At 36.9% G+C, this 18,710-nt stretch overlaps 3 pseudogenes; 2 read left to right on the forward strand and 1 right to left on the reverse strand.

Annotated features, from left to right (window-relative positions):
• Positions 1 to 1,903: 1,903 nt before the first annotated feature.
• Positions 1,904 to 7,284, forward strand: LOC122135010 (annotated as a pseudogene).
• Positions 7,285 to 10,656: 3,372 nt separating this feature from the next.
• LOC122135011 lies at positions 10,657 to 14,971 on the forward strand (annotated as a pseudogene).
• Positions 14,972 to 15,098: 127 nt separating this feature from the next.
• Positions 15,099 to 18,005, reverse strand: LOC122135012 (annotated as a pseudogene).
• Positions 18,006 to 18,710: the final 705 nt, after the last annotated feature.

The raw sequence follows: 18,710 nt of genomic DNA on the forward strand, positions 1-18,710 counted from the left end.
TGTTCCCTCCTGGTGGAATGACCTGCCCACTCAATCCAAGCAGCTGAGGATCCTTAGCCATCTTCAAGAATCGCTTAACTCACGTAAATTATTTATTATTTTTTTATTCTTTTAGTTCCAATAATTTATGTATTTAATTACTGATAATAATATTCGTATTTTTTATACATATGTTTACATAACATTGCATACTTTTTGATTTATAGTTAATAATTTTTATACATGTCATTGTAATACTCATTAATGTTGATTTTATTCTTTGTTGAACTGCTTTGATTATATTCAGTTCTTCTATCTTTTTGTTCTGTTCAAAGTTTTTTGCCTTTTATTAGAAATATTCTGTTAAAAGTATCCTCGCAATATTTTGCCCTTGGCCAAAAAGCGGCTCTCCGTTTGTCAGTGGAGCGGGCGTGAGGGCGACGATCATTTCCGGTTTACCACCAAATCGCTGGGGGGAAAGATGGCTGACCGTCATCACTGTGCGGGCACTCCATTCGCGTTTTATGTAAGACGCCTGGTATGTTTTTTCAAACCTTTTAGTTTTTCATCGCATCTTAACAATTGCAATGACATAAACAGTTCACAAGTGACATTTAAGAGGCCGTTTAAATGCGATTCAAGCGTTTGTAAGTGACTACCAAACGGAAGACTTGAGAACACTAGCATCCTGCAGCTTATCAACACCTTGAAGAAGAAACTGGACCTGCATGATGTGTGTTGATAGTTGCCCAATATTAAACACCAAGAAAACTGTTAAAATCAGCCATCAGAAAAGTATGACGAGCATCTAATTGTTCTAGTGTAAATACTATGAGGCGAGTGTAAATGTTCTACATTTTATTAATAATTAGTTATATCTAACTGCTATGTATTGGATATCTCTAAATAAAATTTAGAAATTATGTATTTTGTTTTTTTCCAAATAGGTAAGAGTGTAGTTTGCTGTAGTCTATATAATTTATAACATTTATCGTTTACATAGCATTTTATGTCTAGATAGATGCGTGTATAATTGTATATTATAACTAAGAAACGAATAGGTATTTATAGTTTATAAAGAAATTATGTTGTATGAGACCACCTTGTGTAAATATTCCTTTAATCTATGCCTGCATGCAGGTTAATTAATATATTAAATTTTAAGTAATATATAGTATTTACTGATATTTATTAATACAATTAATTTTTGTGCATAATTGTGCATTTATTATTATATTTAAATAAATGATTATTATGATTATTTTTATTAATTATTGTACTTGTTATACACAGCCTTTTTTCTCAGACATTAAGCTGGTCTCCCGCAGTGATGATTTTCATTGCAACACTATTGTGGTCTTTGTTGCTGTAATTTTGCGAGCATATGCTGCAACCCATCGAGAAAAGACTCCTGACTCAATGTTTTTGTTGCGTGTCATTTTTGTTTAGGTCTCTGCTCGCCTGCACAGACATTGCTGCTCAAACACGGTCCGACAGCTTTTGCCTTTGTATCCCGCCCCCACTCATATTCCCTCATCCGCTGGCACAACAGCATCGGTTCTTTCGCATAAGGATATGGTGATTATCATTTATTTAATTATTAACATCTCTGTGTATCTTATTAGATGGCTGTATTTATAGCACTTTATGCTGCTTATTGCAGTTTGCAGCAAGACCAGTTTTGCAGTTCAAGCTCTCATTATATCGAGAGTTCATTATGGAGGTGACCTGTCCAAAGAATGGTCAAGTTTTGAGGTCTTTTTTTGACACGTACAAATATACCACCGAGCAGAGGTCGCCATTATCTGTTTTGTCATCATCAGGAAGCTCGAAAGAAGCGTACCAAGTGTCTCAGTTTTTTGACCGCATCGGTGAAGTCCCAGAGTGACAAAGGCGTCTGTTCACCATCACCCATCCGTTTATGATGGAATCAGTCGTAAACCTCTACTTTCATCGTCGAAAAATTCCATCGCCCGTGTATCCAAACCTCTCATTGACATTGAATACGGAAGCGGGTCAAGGTAAAGTAATTTGAAGGGTATTTTTTAGAAGTAGAAGGACCTGACCTTTTAGTATTGATTCAGGCAGTGTTTTAGCCTGTCTGCTTGTGCAGTGGAGGGTGCCTCAGGAGATGTGAGTGAGACGGCCCGCCATGTCCTCAACGAGGAGCACACGCACGCCAGAGACATCAATGTCACAAGACTCAGGCACACCCCTGCTTTCCGACGCTTAGGCCACCGGAAAAAGAACATGGTTGTTTTCGGATTAGGTTCACACGGATTTGTATATTATATTATATATATATATACATTATATAATATACTTGTACATATGTGTGTTGTGTTATACTGTATACATAAATAAATTATATCTCCATATCTATATATATATATATAAGATATATATATATATATATATATAGTCCGTTGTGTGTGTAAAATGTTTATGTATTTAATATCTATAACGATATATATATATGATATAGTAAGTATAACCATATATCGTAGTATACATATATAGTATAACATCCAATTATATAGATATCAATGAATATAAATATATTTTATTAATATAAAAAATACATTAGTAGTTATCAAATTAATAATAATTTTCACATGAAACCTATCTGGTTTTTTTTAGTATTTAAATATATTGTCTTAGTACTAATATCTTGAATTAGCTTTTGGTCTAAGGTTTTTCAGGTTGGATTTGAAATTTGAATTTAGTTTTGTAAGTTTGTTTTGTAATTTGCTGTTGTCATTTTTATAGTTTTTGCTTTTTAAAACTAGTTTTTAGTGTCAATTTTTTTTATATTTTATTTACAAGTTTTTAGTCATTTTAGTAACTTTAACTTATTTTGGTTTCAGTTAGTTTACCAAGTCAACATAGCTCATTTTTAGGTGTTTGCATTTTAAAGTTTCTCATATAATATTTATCATATTTTGTCAGTTAAGCTTTATTTCAAGTAAGTGCAAGATATTTTTTTCATATTTTGTAGTTAAGTGTATACAGCACATTATAAAAAATACTATTAAATATATAAAATATATAGTTTTTTTTTCCGTAAAATTTCCTTTGCATTAAATTCGTTCTTTTTTTTTTGTAACTCAGAAATACATTTAATTATAAAAAATAAAATATATGTAATGATAATATAAAATATATCTTGTACTAAAACCGGTTTAAAGTAAAAAAAAAAATGTGTGGAGTTATTAGTGTTTTAGTTGACAATAACAAAACTGAATACATTAAACATTATAAAAATAAAATCTAATGATCTATACAATGTATATATATATATATATATTGCACAAAGACCACATCTTTAACATTTTTCTTCATAATCTGATGTATTTGAACAGTTTTTTTAATGTAACATATATGTATATAATACAATTTATTATTATGATTATTCTGTTTCTCAGAAACTTAGATATACACAACATTATGCAAATAAAAAAAATAATATAAAGTAAATAAATCAAATACTGAGGCATTAAATCAAGCCCTTGCCTACATCATTTCCCACTGAATATTCAATGTCACCCAAAAAATTATAAGGTCATTTAAAGGAGACTCTGAGAGTAGGTAAAATCAAACAGAGCATGGCGTCAGCATCAGTGGGAGGTGGTCTTTAGCTATTGTCATCGGGGGTCATAAACTCTTGCATCAGCACTGGAAGTTGCTAGGCAGCGCAGTAGCCCTTTAAATGAGGGTCATGAGATGGCAGCTTGTTTCTATGTAGACAGTCACATACATCCTCTTTGGAGAGTGTTAGATAAATGGCCAGCCTGTCAGCATCACATAGTTGGAGAATATATTGGTGTTGCTGATGGCCACAAGTGCTGAGGGTGAAGTGTGCAGCATATTAGATCTCCTGAGGATTTTTGTGCTGTTTTCTCAATAACAAAAATCACAACAATTGGTCCATCTTATCATCAAAAATCTTTGCCTCGCAGAATTAAATTAAGCGAAGTCGTCGGCACTGGGAAAAGACGGCCGCATTCTCAAGAAGACATCCTGAACTTCAATAGCCAGCCGTGACGGGGGCAATCTTACCCCCCAGCACCCTTCCAGGAGATTCGTCCTCCTCCTCCAGCGGCTGTAGCACCTTCAAACTCCAGCTGCAAAGCCCTAAAGAGGAAGATGAGTGCACCTAGTATAACCCACTCCTGTGATCCCCTAAACCTGTCCTTCCACAGGCAAAGACCACATGGAACCCATTAAAGGTTTGTTTGCTTGTGTGTTTTGATTCAGAAGTTGATTCAGGTCGCATACCTTTTTCAAAGAAGAGCTTTCAGGAAGGCGATGGGTAAAATTTTGTCCAGCAGTAATTTTTGGCTGTAAGGCCAGCGGTCCTCAATTCCAGTCCTTCAGAAGTGAGCTCCGTGCATGAAACTGTGGTTCCCATTGACATGGTCCCCTACACAGGGTTCATTGCTTCCTACTCCCCAAGCAGGGAAATCTGTTGAAGTTTACCTCACTTCGAAACATTAATTCACGGATTTTGCGCTGTGCAACGTCTTCAACACACAGACAAGTGTGACATCATATACCTCTGTATCATATAAAATTTAAATTCACGTCTCGCACACTTCAGTGCACTTTGAATGGAACATATACGTTCACCTCGAACTGGAATCATGGCGGAATATCCTGAGATGATGTCCACTTCACAGGGCACTTACGTTGGAATAGAACAAACGTCTGAAGTGATAAGAGAACAATATAAAATGTGCAGAGCAGGGGCGCGAGTACTGGAAGTGAGAACTCGCTTGCTCTCAGGCAAGAATAAAAAATGTAAAAATGTTTTTATTTTGAACAAAGACTTTTCAGAAGGCTATGGTTAAGACTAGAATCAAATGCATGCTTAGCCAATCCCGTAATGCATTGCATCAAGTTAAGTGTATAAAATCTAAAATGACAGACAAACGCCACTATGATGACTTTAATTATTCACCTCAGTAAAGAAAAATATTAAAAAGGAGTAGTTCAACTTTAGATAATTGTACAAATTTTTGTGTGTTATGTATTTTAATGCATACTACAGGTATTTTGGAGTTAGCTTAGCAACATGCTAACGTTAAACTTGATTGATTCATTGTAAACAACACAATTTGCATGACCTGCAAGATTTTTTTCTTCTTTGTGTAACAAAGGCTTTTCAGAAGGCAAGATCAGTTACGACTATTTTAACAGTAATGTACGCTTAGTAAATTAAATCACATACATTGCGATAAAATCCAAAATAGAGTCAAATAAAAGCCGATAGAGCCAAAATGATGATTTAACATGATTATTCACTTAGTACAAGAAAGATATTAAAATTAGTAGTTCAGTCTAGTTCATTTTACACAGTATTTGTGTGTATTTTTAAGTTAAAAATTTTTCACGCATACTATAATTTTGGCGTAGTTTTAGCTTATCAACAAGCTAACATTAAGTTGAAAATCTAGTGTGAACAGCATGATTTGGCAGAATTGTCACTGATTTTATTTTTTTCAAACAAAGGCTTTCAGAAGGCGATGGTAAAGACTATGGCAGCAGCCCTGAAGATCCCTCACTTTGGTTATAAAGACGAAGTGGATCTAAGCCTGTTGATCCGGTTGCGCTCAGAGCTGAAAGGCCTGGCTGAGTCCGAGGAGTCCAAGCTCAGCTACATGCCGTTCTTCATCAAGGTATAAAAGTGGATTTGTGGTGTGCAAAAACTCCAATTATGCCTGGTTTTAATATAAGTATCTTCTTCACAAACAGGCAGCCTCTCTTGCTCTCCTCCATTTTCCCATTCTCAACTCTTCTTTGGATGAAAACTGCACAAATATCACCTATAAGGTACAGTTTCCCTCTAAATAAAGATACTTTGAATTCAGTCGAGCTAGATCATTGATTGCTCTTCCTCCTCCAGGCTGCTCATAACATCGGACTGGCGATGGATACCAGTCAAGGACTTCTAGTTCCCAATGTGAAGAACGTACAGATGTCTCAGTGTCTTTGAAATCGCAGTGGAGCTCAACCGCCTGCAGACGTTGGGAGCGGCAGGGCAGCTGGGGACCACCGACCTCACGGGAGGGCAACGTTCACGCTCTCAAACATTGGATCGGTAAGTTAAAGAACACTGCAGGACGACCTTTGTTTGCTCCTTTAATGTAGTGGTAACTGTTGTAGCTAGCTACACAATGGAAATTACGTAACACAACGTCGTGGTTGTTGACAGATTGGAGAACCTATGCAAAAGCCGGTCATATTACCCGCCTGAGGTTGCCATTGGTGCTCTTGGAAAGATCCAGGTAAAATTTTGCAATAAAATTCCAATTTACTAATAATTTGCACTATGTAGTTTTGCGAGATGAGAATTGGGCATATATGTCAGAAAACATAGTTTGGTTTGTTCCGATACTCACGGACCAGTTCGCTGCATTCTTGCTGTTTTCTATACTAGCATTGTAATATCTTTTCATAATTGTTTAGATTTTTTGAATTGAGATTCGTTTGAAGTTTATTTTTTATTATACATTTTGTCTGCGGCTCTTTTCCAAAACTAGCGAGTTCCCTATGTAGGCAAACATTTTTTCTACCTATGTAGGAAAAACAAGTGCGCTCCAACATAAGGCTTTTAAAAAAGGTTTTTGTTGTCGTCTAAGATGTACAGAATTTTGGCGAAGAACTAAGGTAGAATCACATACATGTTTAGCCAATCCCATAATGCTTTGCAACAAGATTAGTGTAAAAAAAAAATACCAAAATTGGATGACAAAGCCAATATGACGAATTTACATAATTATTTACTCAGTAAAATATTAATTTATAGTTTAATGTTACTCAATATTTGTGTGTTATATATGTTTTAACACGTACTACAATATTCCTCAGTTAGCTTAGCAACATGCTAACGCTAAACTCATTTGGAATCAGTTGCGAACAGTTTTGTGACCCACAGAGTTGCTGCAGATATATAACTTTCAAAATCAGTGAGGTTCTGTTTCAGTTAGTATGCTGCCTATGCAGGCACCAAGGCAGCACACTAGTTTTTAGAACGCAGCCCAGTTTTTAATTTTGCGTGCAAATTTTTTTTGCGTTCTCCACAGGCGCTGCCCCGGTTCAACCACAAGGGCGAGGTAGTGAAAGCACACATCATGAATGTGAGCTGGTCCGCCGACCACCGGATCATCGACGGAGCAACCCTGTTGTCGTTTCCTCTCAACCCTGTGGAGATCGTACCTGGAAAACCCCCTCTTCCATGGTCCTGGATCTGAAGTAGAAAGCACATCTAGACTCCGTCTCCCAACACTAAAGATTTTTTCGTTACTGGGCCAACTAAGCTATTTGGAGCCATTGGTTTCCATCATGACTGAAGAACACTTCCACAACGTCATAAAGCTAAACAGCTTTTTTTTTTTTTTATAACTTTTTTTTTTTTTTTTTGTATTATTTAATTATTATTATTAAATTTTTTTTTTTTTTTTTTTTTTTTTTTTTGTTGTTTTTCTTCTTAAATCCTGTCCTCTTGTTTGCTTTACTGACATCAGAGTGTTACATCGACCAGAAAAAACTATTTGTTGAATTGTTGAATGTTAGACAATATGAACTCAATGTAGCAATATGAAAACGTACCCTGTGATTTTTTTGTATATAAACTTTCTAAATACTGTAAAATCTCTAATGGTGTTGCACAAGGGTTTTTAAAAATCAGCTATGAACGTGATATTTGTTAGTGGATAACATTAAGAAATAGGTATGGGGTTCATCTTATGAAATTGTTACCCTCCAAAAAATAAGCAAAAAAGTGCTTTTTCTTTCCACTCCAGTGTTTTTAAAAAGCAAAATGGAAATATATGTGATTCAAAACTGGCTGTGGGGAATCTGTACTGATACTTCCTCTCATCTTCTTCTCTGGTGTGATGATTCTTGCTTGGAGCATAATGTTCTGCCAATCATGAATAATGGGAGTTTCCTTGAGGGATTGTTGGGAGAGTGTGGTGAATTACAACGGAACAGCGTTTTAATAAATTGTACATTTGAGGAAGAGTTTCTCAGCAGTAAGCAGTCTTACTATTCCATCTCAAAACACGGCTGAACTCCAGGAGCTGGTATGAGTACCGCTGGTGAATTTTATAAGATTTATGATCCTTAGACAAGTCAAACAGAGCTTCAGCAGGGGGTGGAGCTTGTGTCGCATTCTAAAGCCCCTGGTGTTTTAAATCCCTGGTCCTTTAGGCCCTTGAACACAAACTAAAAGGGGTTTTAGCTAAGCTCTTTTACAGAAAGAACATGCAGGTAAGACTTTCTCATATAACAGGATTAATTGTATTCTACGGTTTACTATAAACTAAAACTGATCAAATAATTTGAATGTAACTTTACACCATAAATGTATGATTTAAAGTTTGGTGCAACAGCGTTAGAAAAACTTGATTTAATTCTGGATTATGGATTGTAACAATGATAATAGAAATAATACAATGGCAAATTTAAAAAATCTTGATTTAAATTAGCAGAATATTTGCAAAATTAAAAACTAAATCTTGATATAACATTATTTTCCTCCATTATTATTGTTAATTTACAATAATCTGACATCCAGTTTTTTAAGAATAAAATTATCTATAAAAACTATTTAATCTGTAATATGCATGTTTGGGGTCAGTAAGATTTTTTTTATTTATTTTATTAGCACATATTCAGCAAGGATGCTTTAAATGATGATGGTGAATACGAAAGATTTATATTTCAAATAAATGTTCTTTTTTTTTTAGCTTTCTACTCAAAAGGGAAAAAAAATGATATCACGGTTTCTAAAAATATTAACTGTTTTTTTCAACATTGATAAAAATAAACATTTCATGTGCATCAAATTAGCATATTATAATGATTTCTGAAGGATCATGTGACACTGAAGACTGGAGTAGTGATTGCAAAAAAATCCAGCTTTGGCATCAGGGAATAATTTTACATTTTAAAATATATTAAAATAGAAAACAGGTTCTTTAAATTGTAATATCTCACAATATTGCTGTTTTTAAATGTATTTATGATCAAATTAATGGTGTAGCATAAGATAAAAGAAGAAGACGTTGGCTGCAACATACATACTAGATATTGACCTTTTCATTGGATAACTGACAGTAACAATTATATTTATGTATCTAATTAAACAAAAAGAAAGAGGAGGAAACAGCTGAAGGGACCCCAGGAGAAAAATGAAAAGCACCATAAGATGGAAAACGTTCCAAGGAAGAACCTCAAAGGAAAAGCAGGACATCATCACAGATCCCCCATCCCAAGGAGATGCAGCTCAACCTGGATGATGAAGAAAGAACCGAGAGGCCAGAAAGTTACCAGACCAAGACGAGAAGCTCATTCACTATCAAGGGACAGGTTACCATCCCAGAAAGACACTTCTCCCTGGACCGAGCTCATGAAATTAATCAAACACCTTGTTGATGAAAGACATGGAGACTGTTCGAGTACAAGCTGCTCATGCTCATGCATCTTCCAAAGAGCTGTCTGACTGTATAATGAAAACACAGCTGTAAAGGAAGGCTGCTGTATGATCGATATAAGCTGGTCTGTTACGTGGCCATCGGCCAGCTGAAGGATTCGGGTGTTGGTGAACTGCTCCAGTAGAGCCATCTGGAGGATCTCCCTCTTGGCAGACACATTCACACTGAATATATCTATAAAAACAGATCTTATTATTAATATTGCTGTTTGCATTTTGTTTTGCAGTGTATAAAGAGTAACTGTAACTGGTTAAACTGGAATTAAAGTACAGTTTTATGTAAGCGACATTATGCCCAGTAAAGTAGGTTGTTCATCATTTGTATAGAAATAAATAACCTTAAGAATGTGTTCTTAAATTTTAGCTAAAACAATTTATTTGGAAGAATTTTTACAGAGAAAATGGAAAATGGCTATTCATTCACAGTTCTTTCTTCTACTTCAAAATTTCATGTTTAAATCAATCCTACTTGCTATTTCTTTGTAATTAGGGACTGTCAAAATTACAAGCACACCAAACTTCATGAGTGAAAATTGTTTGTATTACCTTTTTTTTTTTTTTTTTTAATTCAGTTACTAAACATTTAAACATTTCTACTAAAGGCAGCAGCCACGTTATACGTAAGGAATAATTGACGCCTGCTCAGCAGCCTGACATTAGTTAGGAACATAATGCAATCACCGGACGGTGCTGATCGGAGTGGGCGTTACACCTCAGGTGTGCATTATTTTTCGAAGTCTCCTACAATTAATCAATGGACCGTCGTGTCAATTATTTCCGATTATTACTATGGTTACCACACCCTCACAGACAATGCGATCAGATGACAATTTAAAAGGGATTCGGTCGTTTTGGTACTTAACTGCGCTATTGGAGTAGCGACCATTTCTTCCGCATCTCACCCCACGCCTACTTCCGACTGGTCGTCCAAAACGTTCATTTTAAAGTCTTGATAATGGAGGCTTGAGCCGTTGATAGCATGCAAAAAAAAAAAAGAAAAAATAATGGCAGTTATAAATTAAAGTTATTAGAAAGATGAGAGCGAGAAGACAGCGGTACAAACGGAGAAGCGAAAGAAAGAAAGAGCTTTGATGTGAAACGAAGACCTAGGTAGCCGGACTGTATGCTAATTTTCCTTATTACAGTTAGCTATGCAAATTGATATGGACACTGTAATGATGGTCCCCGTGAGGCTCCCTGGAACTACGTTCGCCGTTGTCGGTTCCCTGAAAATACTTGGACACCTCAGAACGTTCGTCATCCAATCAGCCTCAGCAACGCATTCCAACGGCTCCCGTAAGTATACAAATGTATACTAATCTAACAACACTGTTTATGAAACGGTCCTAAGCTTCATTGTAATCAGGTTAATGGTGGCTAATATTCTTAAATGCCGTCTGGGTTGGTAAAGCATGCAAAAGTGGGAGCAGCTGCTCTTGTGTGCCAACTTTGAGCTTGTGACAACACTATTCAGTGTTGCCTCTGGTTTAATATAGCCATTGGCCAGAGGTTACGCTTCACGATGGCACAACCTTGTGATCCAAAACACTGAGTGGATATTACGTCAAAGCGCATTCGTTTTCAACACCGATCACACTTACTAGCATATAGTCAGAGGGAATTGTACGCATTGGTGACTATATTATTCATATTCAAATGGGAGCTAAACCTGGTATAAAATCATTGTACCCAGACGCTGGAACGACAATATGACCCAATGCGAGTGGAAGGTCACAATCTAATTCAAAACATTCTCAGTTTTTTACATGTGTCAATCACAGGAGCAATGTTTACCTTAGTACTAATTCAAATGTGCCCTGTCATATCAAAACAAAACAAACATGCCGCGCATGCTTTTTCCTGGCCGGTTTATCAAATAGCTGATCTGGCTTCCCTCGTCATACACACTGTGGAAGTGAGGTGATTATTTGGGGCTCTGTATCATCCTTACGGGGGTCACGGTCCTGCTGTGTGAAGTTGAAACTTCTATCATGCTCTGTTGGGAAACCAAGGATAAAGAAAATGCAAAGATTAAGCTGAGACGACCGAGCGAGCATAGAGTAGACAGTTGAGTGAGAGGTTGGTAGGTATCGTCCAGTTATGTCATGTATCCCAGGGTCGGGGGGGGGCCGTGGGGGGCCATGAATGATTTATTTTAAAAGTAATTTATCTCAAGTATTTTGTGGGGGGGGGTGGTGGTCGTGAGGCAAAAAAGCATTGCAGGTTACTTAACGTATGAAACATACTCATAAAATTCATGATAAGTTGGGATATATGTTGAAAATACTTTTCAGCATTAAAGGTCTAGAGTCTCACTCAACCGCTATACGTTCAATTTTTACTTGGTAGAGAGCTAGTCAAATTTTGCCAACATGGCAAAGGGAGCTTCATCCTTTAAAACCATGAACTAAAACTATGCAAGGTAAAAAAATATAAATAAAATAAAAATAAATAAATAAAAAAAGCAATGCATAGCATACTGCATCAAATGTGTATTTTTGGATTTGGATACTGTTGTCGGGTCACCACTATGATGTCCAAGTTAAATCCTGGCATCCTGACGAAACAAGTTTGAGAACCCACGTCATGTATCATGGAATCCTCCATTAAACAGATTTAGTCAAAAGAAAGTTTTTGACAATTCAACATCTTGGGCGAGGGTGACCTGGGGGGGAGTATTCCCCTGTGGGAGGGATCGGATCACTTTGGCCAAGCTAAAGGAAAACGTTGTGAGCATAAGAATGGACGTGTCCTCCTGCGTATTGACAATGAGGAGTGGAAGGTACAGCATTTTTATGCTTTGGACTTTGAGATAAAATTAAATTAAAATCCAGTCTGTCATCTAGAGAGCAAGGTGCATCATTGACATATATACAGAACATCTAATATCTATATAGAGATTAATATATAGCATATATATATATAATATAATACCGATATATATATATATATATCTATATAATATTATATATATATATGTCTTGTCCCAAAGAGGAGCTGAATGGAAATGTTGTCAACCTACACTTGGCACCGATGTCCAGGTCCAGGCCTGGAATGGTACACCTTCCTGCAGAATTTCCTGCAGACATTGACTATTTGTTCTCAGATGTTTAATCAAAGGTTGGACGCTTAAACTTTGGAGGAAAAGGGTGTTGCGTCCAGCACGAGAACCAGTTTATTAGGTGGTTCAGGGTTTGTTTTAATTAGGTTTTAACAGCTAACGCAGGCACACTGTACCCTCCAGAAAAAATGGTTTGGACCACCTTTGGGACGATGATATACACCTAATACACATAAAACGACAGTCACCACTGATAAAACTACTACTACTAAATATTGTAGAACGTTAATTTTCTGTAAAGGTGGCTTTGGCAATGATCATGTCTCGTAAAACAAGCGCTAGACAAATAATAACTGACTTGAATTGCTAGGGTTTAGGGGAGGGATTAGAGCAAAAGCATCCAAGGCTGGCTTCTGGAGCTCCTGCAAAGGTTAGCTTCCAAACCTGCTCCAACGCACCTGCTTAGGTTTGTACACATCATTTTGGAGGACCGTTGATTCAGTTTGCTATATTGAGGTAGGAGTTCTTGAACTCTGCAGCAAGGTTGCCCTCCAGGAAACAGGATTGGACACCTCAGACTTCCTAAAAGAAAAAGAGTTAGAAAAACAATGCTTTCCAAACTTACCTGTGTAATTTGGCAGATATAGACAACAGCCTACTGGACTTGAATGATTGGTGGGAGGAGGGGAGAAGGGAGTTTTCGGCTAATCGGAGCATATTGGTTTTCCACAAGCCACTCTTGTGTGCAGACTCTGTCCTCGCAGGTATGGGTCAACGTCTTCCCACAAGATCCAAGAATGGCAGTTACACCGAAATCGGACGTCAAAAAATAACACAGTTCATCTCAAGTTTTGGGAAGGAGTCTCATAAGGCTTGAACTTGTCTCGCAATTCAGTTAACCGAAATTACCAAAGAAATTGGTCAGTATAAAAACGTGGTGTAGTCATTTGGCAAAAACTTTGGGACTCTCTTGGTCTTTAGCCTAAGTAAACTCTCAGATATGCTCTTATAACTAACAGGCAAACTAACTCGGTTACGAGAGCTGTTGTTGAGCTATATACAGAGTAAGCTACGTACCAGAAGAACTTGGTTGCTGTGAAAATCTGGAGAAACGGGAAGTGGGGGGGGGGGGGGGGTTCTGCAATGAACGAAGATCTGGATGAGTTGCCTACTCAGGTATCAAATAACATTGAACACATGTATACACCACATATTTGGTCTTTAAAACTATATATATACCTACGTGCCTGGGACTTACTTAGATCTAATTTCCTTAGCTTAGCAATCTAAAGAAGCTGTATCACTTGGACCTCTCCATGAACCAAATTCACCACCAGTCCAGATTGTGTGTGTCAACAAAAAAAAAAAAAAAAGGTCACTTCTCTAGAGTGGCTAGACATGGGCAGCAACAGGTTGGAAAGTTTGCCAGAAGATATTCACAGGTAAAATAACAATACTAAACTACAAGCAACTTCAGATCATTATCTTTGTTCTGGGAGGTGGTTAGTACTAACAGAACTACAAGATTTTGTAATAAATCCTATAAACATGTCCACAATTTAGAAATGGAGAAACTTCACACCTGTGGCTCCCAAGAAATGAACTAGAGTACCTGCCAGACAATATCAGTCTATGCAAAGTCTGAACACGCTAGTTCTGAGCAAAAATAAACTACGAGACATTCCTCCCACTTATGGAGGACATGAGCAACCTCAGGTTAAGCACTAAAAGTATTGTTCAATTTGTAGAGTGTCATTGGGGACCAATAAAAAAAAAAAAAAAAAAATTCTATAGGAAACCCCGGAATCTATTTCATGCAAGAATGCAAATTGCGTTCTTGGGACTGAGTGCTAAGCATTGGTGAAGCATCCTGTTTGCATGCTTGTGCATTTTACAAATGATTACGAAGTTTAAAAATGCTCATTCTGCAGGTTTGTGAATTTACAGAGACAATCCTTTGACATATGATGTGACTCTCCTGACTTAAAAGAGGATGATGCAAGAAGAAGACCGGAGATGTTTTGGTCGCGAGTTCATGCACTTCTACATCCAAGAGGCCCGGAAAAGAGGGTTATGCGTGTACTCAATATGTATTGTGTGCATAATTGGTAACAGAAACTTTTTTGATTTAAATTGTTAATTGTTTAATTAATAATTCAAACATGAAAAATAAAGCCTTGAGAGCGTCTTAAAGACCAACTTTTGTATTAAATGTCTCTTGCAGGATCCCAAACTTTCACATTAGTGCTAAATGTGGACTTGCGAAGGCGCGTCAGAGACCGGATCTTCTTTGTGACTTGCATGCGGGCTTCTGTCTTGATCTTCCGGTCCATCATGTCAAGTTTTGTTCGCCCCTACGTTTTGTGAAGAGCTCTTCCCGTCTTTTAAATGTCTTGTCTATGCTGTTTGTTGGAGTTGCTGCTTTCTGCTAATATGTCAAAAAACTAATGTTTGTGGATGAGCTAAAATAAAATCCATAAACATTGATCAAATAAAATGAAGAATATGTGTCCTGCACTTGTGCTAGTTGTCTTGTTTAGAAGGCTGTGGAGATCATCTCTATTCTGCCTGGCTGCGGGAACCACGGCAGTTAGTAACACCATTCTCCAATGAAATGTCTCTGCTTGTGTAGTACTTAAGGCTTGTTTCAAAGCCTTTTTGCTGAAGGTAATACACTCTGCCATGGTCAAGTCAGACGCTTACAAAGCCGGTCCGATCTGTTCCCGATCTTCAACTGACATCAAACTGCAAGAAAAACCGTTTACAAATGAACATCATGATCTTAAATGCAATTAGTATTGGTCGACCAGCAAAAAACTCACCCTTTGAGGGGATCGGTGGTAAAGCTTCCTCGCCACATCTCATGTTCTTCCTCTTCCCCTGTTTTATGTTCACTTCGTTTTCGTCTGTTGTCTTAGAGACAATTTTTCTACATCCCACAAGTGGCCCAGCTCGACATGCGCTGAAAGTCAGCGAACTCTTCGGTCCAAGAACCTCTCTGCCTGAAGAACTCTTTTCCCACGTAGTGTCTCCAGTCGCAACAAGGGGGTGGCAGCAAAGAGCAATGGCCACTCCTGACACTATGAGCCTTTCACCAGTTTCCCTGCCTTCGGTAGAGGGAACAGGCTTAATAAAATCACCAGCACCCTCATTCTGATGGAGTTTTTATGCGCTTTGTTGGAGGTTATCATCTTTGTCGGTTGCAGCTGTGCTCAAATTAAACACCGAAGGGCCAGATCTGTGGAGACAAGTTAACAAAACTCAACTCTAGCAGTACTGATACCCATAATGACATTTACTGAATTCTCTTCTACCTGTTGCTGCACCACACAGGTGCCACCAATTCACCACCATAATAGAAAGCCCTGAGACGTTTTCTCAGAAGAGGGACCTTTGCTGAAAGGTACAAAGAAGTTGTTTTATTAAAAGATCAAACTAAATACCCTAGTTTAAAAAACTCATTTTAGAATATATTAAGACAATTACGACTCACATAACAAATCAAGGTGCTGAATATCAACCTGAAGCCTATCAAATGTCGAGCCTGCCTTTTTGTGCTTGCCATCTACCTAAAAAACATAAACTTGACATTGAACCTTACTTTTGCGAGTAGAAAGAACGATATTTTTCTGAATTTGAGGAAAAGGATAGCTTTATGCGAATAACACCACAAAGAACTTAAAGCGAGTGCTGGACCTTTCCACAAGTAAAAATGCGCATTTTCAGCTGCTTTGAAGAGCGCATGTGAATCCAGTGGGAGAGTTTTTCCCTTCCCTGCTCCAAACTCTATGTAGCATCTGTTGTGGGCTGAGCAGTTCTAAAACCTGTTCCATGTTTCCAAGAATTGAAGCCTGTCAAACATTTCTTGACAATAAGGATAAACAAATTCTATTTATATATAGTAAGTGTGTGCTTTAGCAGTTCTGGAGTGCTTTACAAACCTGTTGTTTGAGGTGGTTTTAAAGGCAGAATCTCCATTCTTTGGGTCACTTAGAGGCTCATGTAGAGCAGAATGTGAGAGTATATTTTCAACCAGTTTGGTATTTACTCCTAAGGAAACCGGTTGTCAACACGTACAAATCGCTTATAATTACATTAAAAAAAAAAAATGACATAGGCCTAACCAGATTTAATAGTCATGTGATAAAACACAAGTTACAGTTGGATACCTTTCAGTGCAGTTTTTGAGTTTCACAATCAACTTTTCAGTTCCTCTTTGGAGCGTTCAGCGATGGTTATCTGCATTGATGCATCATTACTAAGCACATATCTATTAATAATTAAAAGTCATGAAATCTAGATTCACATGCTCTCATAAGCACTAAAATCACATCCTCTATTGGTTCGTCGTCATTTTGGCAGCAACCTGCATTGAATCTCCTTCAGAGAAGAAATCTATAATCAAATCAAAACATAGCTTCCGTATTACCACAACAAGCATGATTCGTTACCCCACATGGATTTTTTTTTCTAATGTTATTATAAATATTGTATGTGAATTATTTATGAGCTACGTTTTGGTTCTGCCTTAGAATTGCAGTTCTTCAGGGTTTAGCCACATTTCTTCAAAATACAGTGCTGTTTAAGTCATGAGAACGATTATTGAATATAACAACATAACGGTTCAAAGTCTCAACTGAGACATGGGACACAACTGGTACCCAATTTTATGGGAATAATCCAATTTACTTTAAAAATAATCATAGTGATCACTAATTTCTTAAACAAATGTACAATTCATTTTATTTCTCTTTATTCTAAAAATGGTGACATTAAATGCCCCTAAAAAACCACCTCAGACTGTACCTCAATATTTCATATCGACTATGACAGTAGGATACTGAGGTTAATTTTAAAATACATCTTTCTTAGGTTTCAAATATGCAAAATAATTACATATATTTATATCAAAGTCTTTAAAATGCAAAATGATGGCGCTAAAAACCTGTTTGACACCAGTCATAATTCACACATTCACTTCTAGATTTGTCAAGTTTCATATTACATACATTTATTAAGAAATATTCAAGCCAGATATAACATTTTCTGTATGCATGAATCTGAAACTCTGGAATCATTTCATTGATTCAGTGTGGGACTGAACTACTTAGACACCACAGAAACTTTCTCAAACTTGTTAGAAGAGTGAACTTCTTACTGTTTGGGGTCCAGAGGACAGGGTATTCGTTTTTTCCTCACTCTCTTCTTCACCCTATATGGAAATGACATCAAAGTTTGAGAAAACAACTTATTTGATCTATAAATAGGGTTAGTGCATACATTCAGAGCAGCATAACATTGGCAATATAACGTATTTTCATTCACATACAGCATTTGCATGTTCCCCGCAGAAGGTTTTCCCACTTCCAACATCATCTTGCAGTATCGTTTCTTTTTTGCTACATAAAAAGCACATCTTCCAGGTAAAGGCGCCTGACCACGCCCGTCTGCTACGAACCCCTCCATACTGAGGACGCAACTGACTCACTTCCGCAAGACATTTCAAAATAAGAGTCATGAACAACAGCGCTGAGAAAACAATATTTATTTATTTATGTGTTTGTTTGTTTGTTTTCCTGTCCGTATAATCTTTATTATTAATTAATCTTTATTATTTACTATTCTTAAACCTATTAATAGTAGACGTTCACTTTTATCTTGGCTGTTTACGCTCATCGAAACCGGAAGTGAATCGTCACCACGCGAGTTGTTCAGTCAGCTGTTTATTTCCATATTCGCCCTTGTGATGTTATCTTGTGGCGCCGTCCTGCGTGGGAGTTGCAAAACCGATTGTAAGATGTTTGTTGAAGATGCTATGAAGAACTTTGCACTATGAGCAAAGACTCTCACGCGTGAAGTGTGCGTCTCCCAATCGGGAAGAGTGCACCGCATGCTCTGTCAAATCTAGGATAAAGCAGTTTATGGAAATAATTTTTTTGTGGAAGTAATTGATTTATGTTGTTTTATTGCGGAGTGATCTGGAGCAAGCATGTCAGCGCATCTCGAACCTCAAGTCATGCTTTAACTTTTAAAAACAGGCAAGTCTTTACATTTTTATTCTTTTTTCAAGTATGCAAATTTATTTATAAGTTACGTTTGACGTGTTTAGAGCGGTTTACACAGTGATTTTTGTAATTCATTCGGATTATTATTATTTTTATTTTATTTTGT

This window comes from Cyprinus carpio, chromosome A22, assembly GCF_018340385.1.
Source record: "Cyprinus carpio isolate SPL01 chromosome A22, ASM1834038v1, whole genome shotgun sequence".
Lineage (NCBI taxonomy): Eukaryota > Metazoa > Chordata > Actinopteri > Cypriniformes > Cyprinidae > Cyprinus > Cyprinus carpio.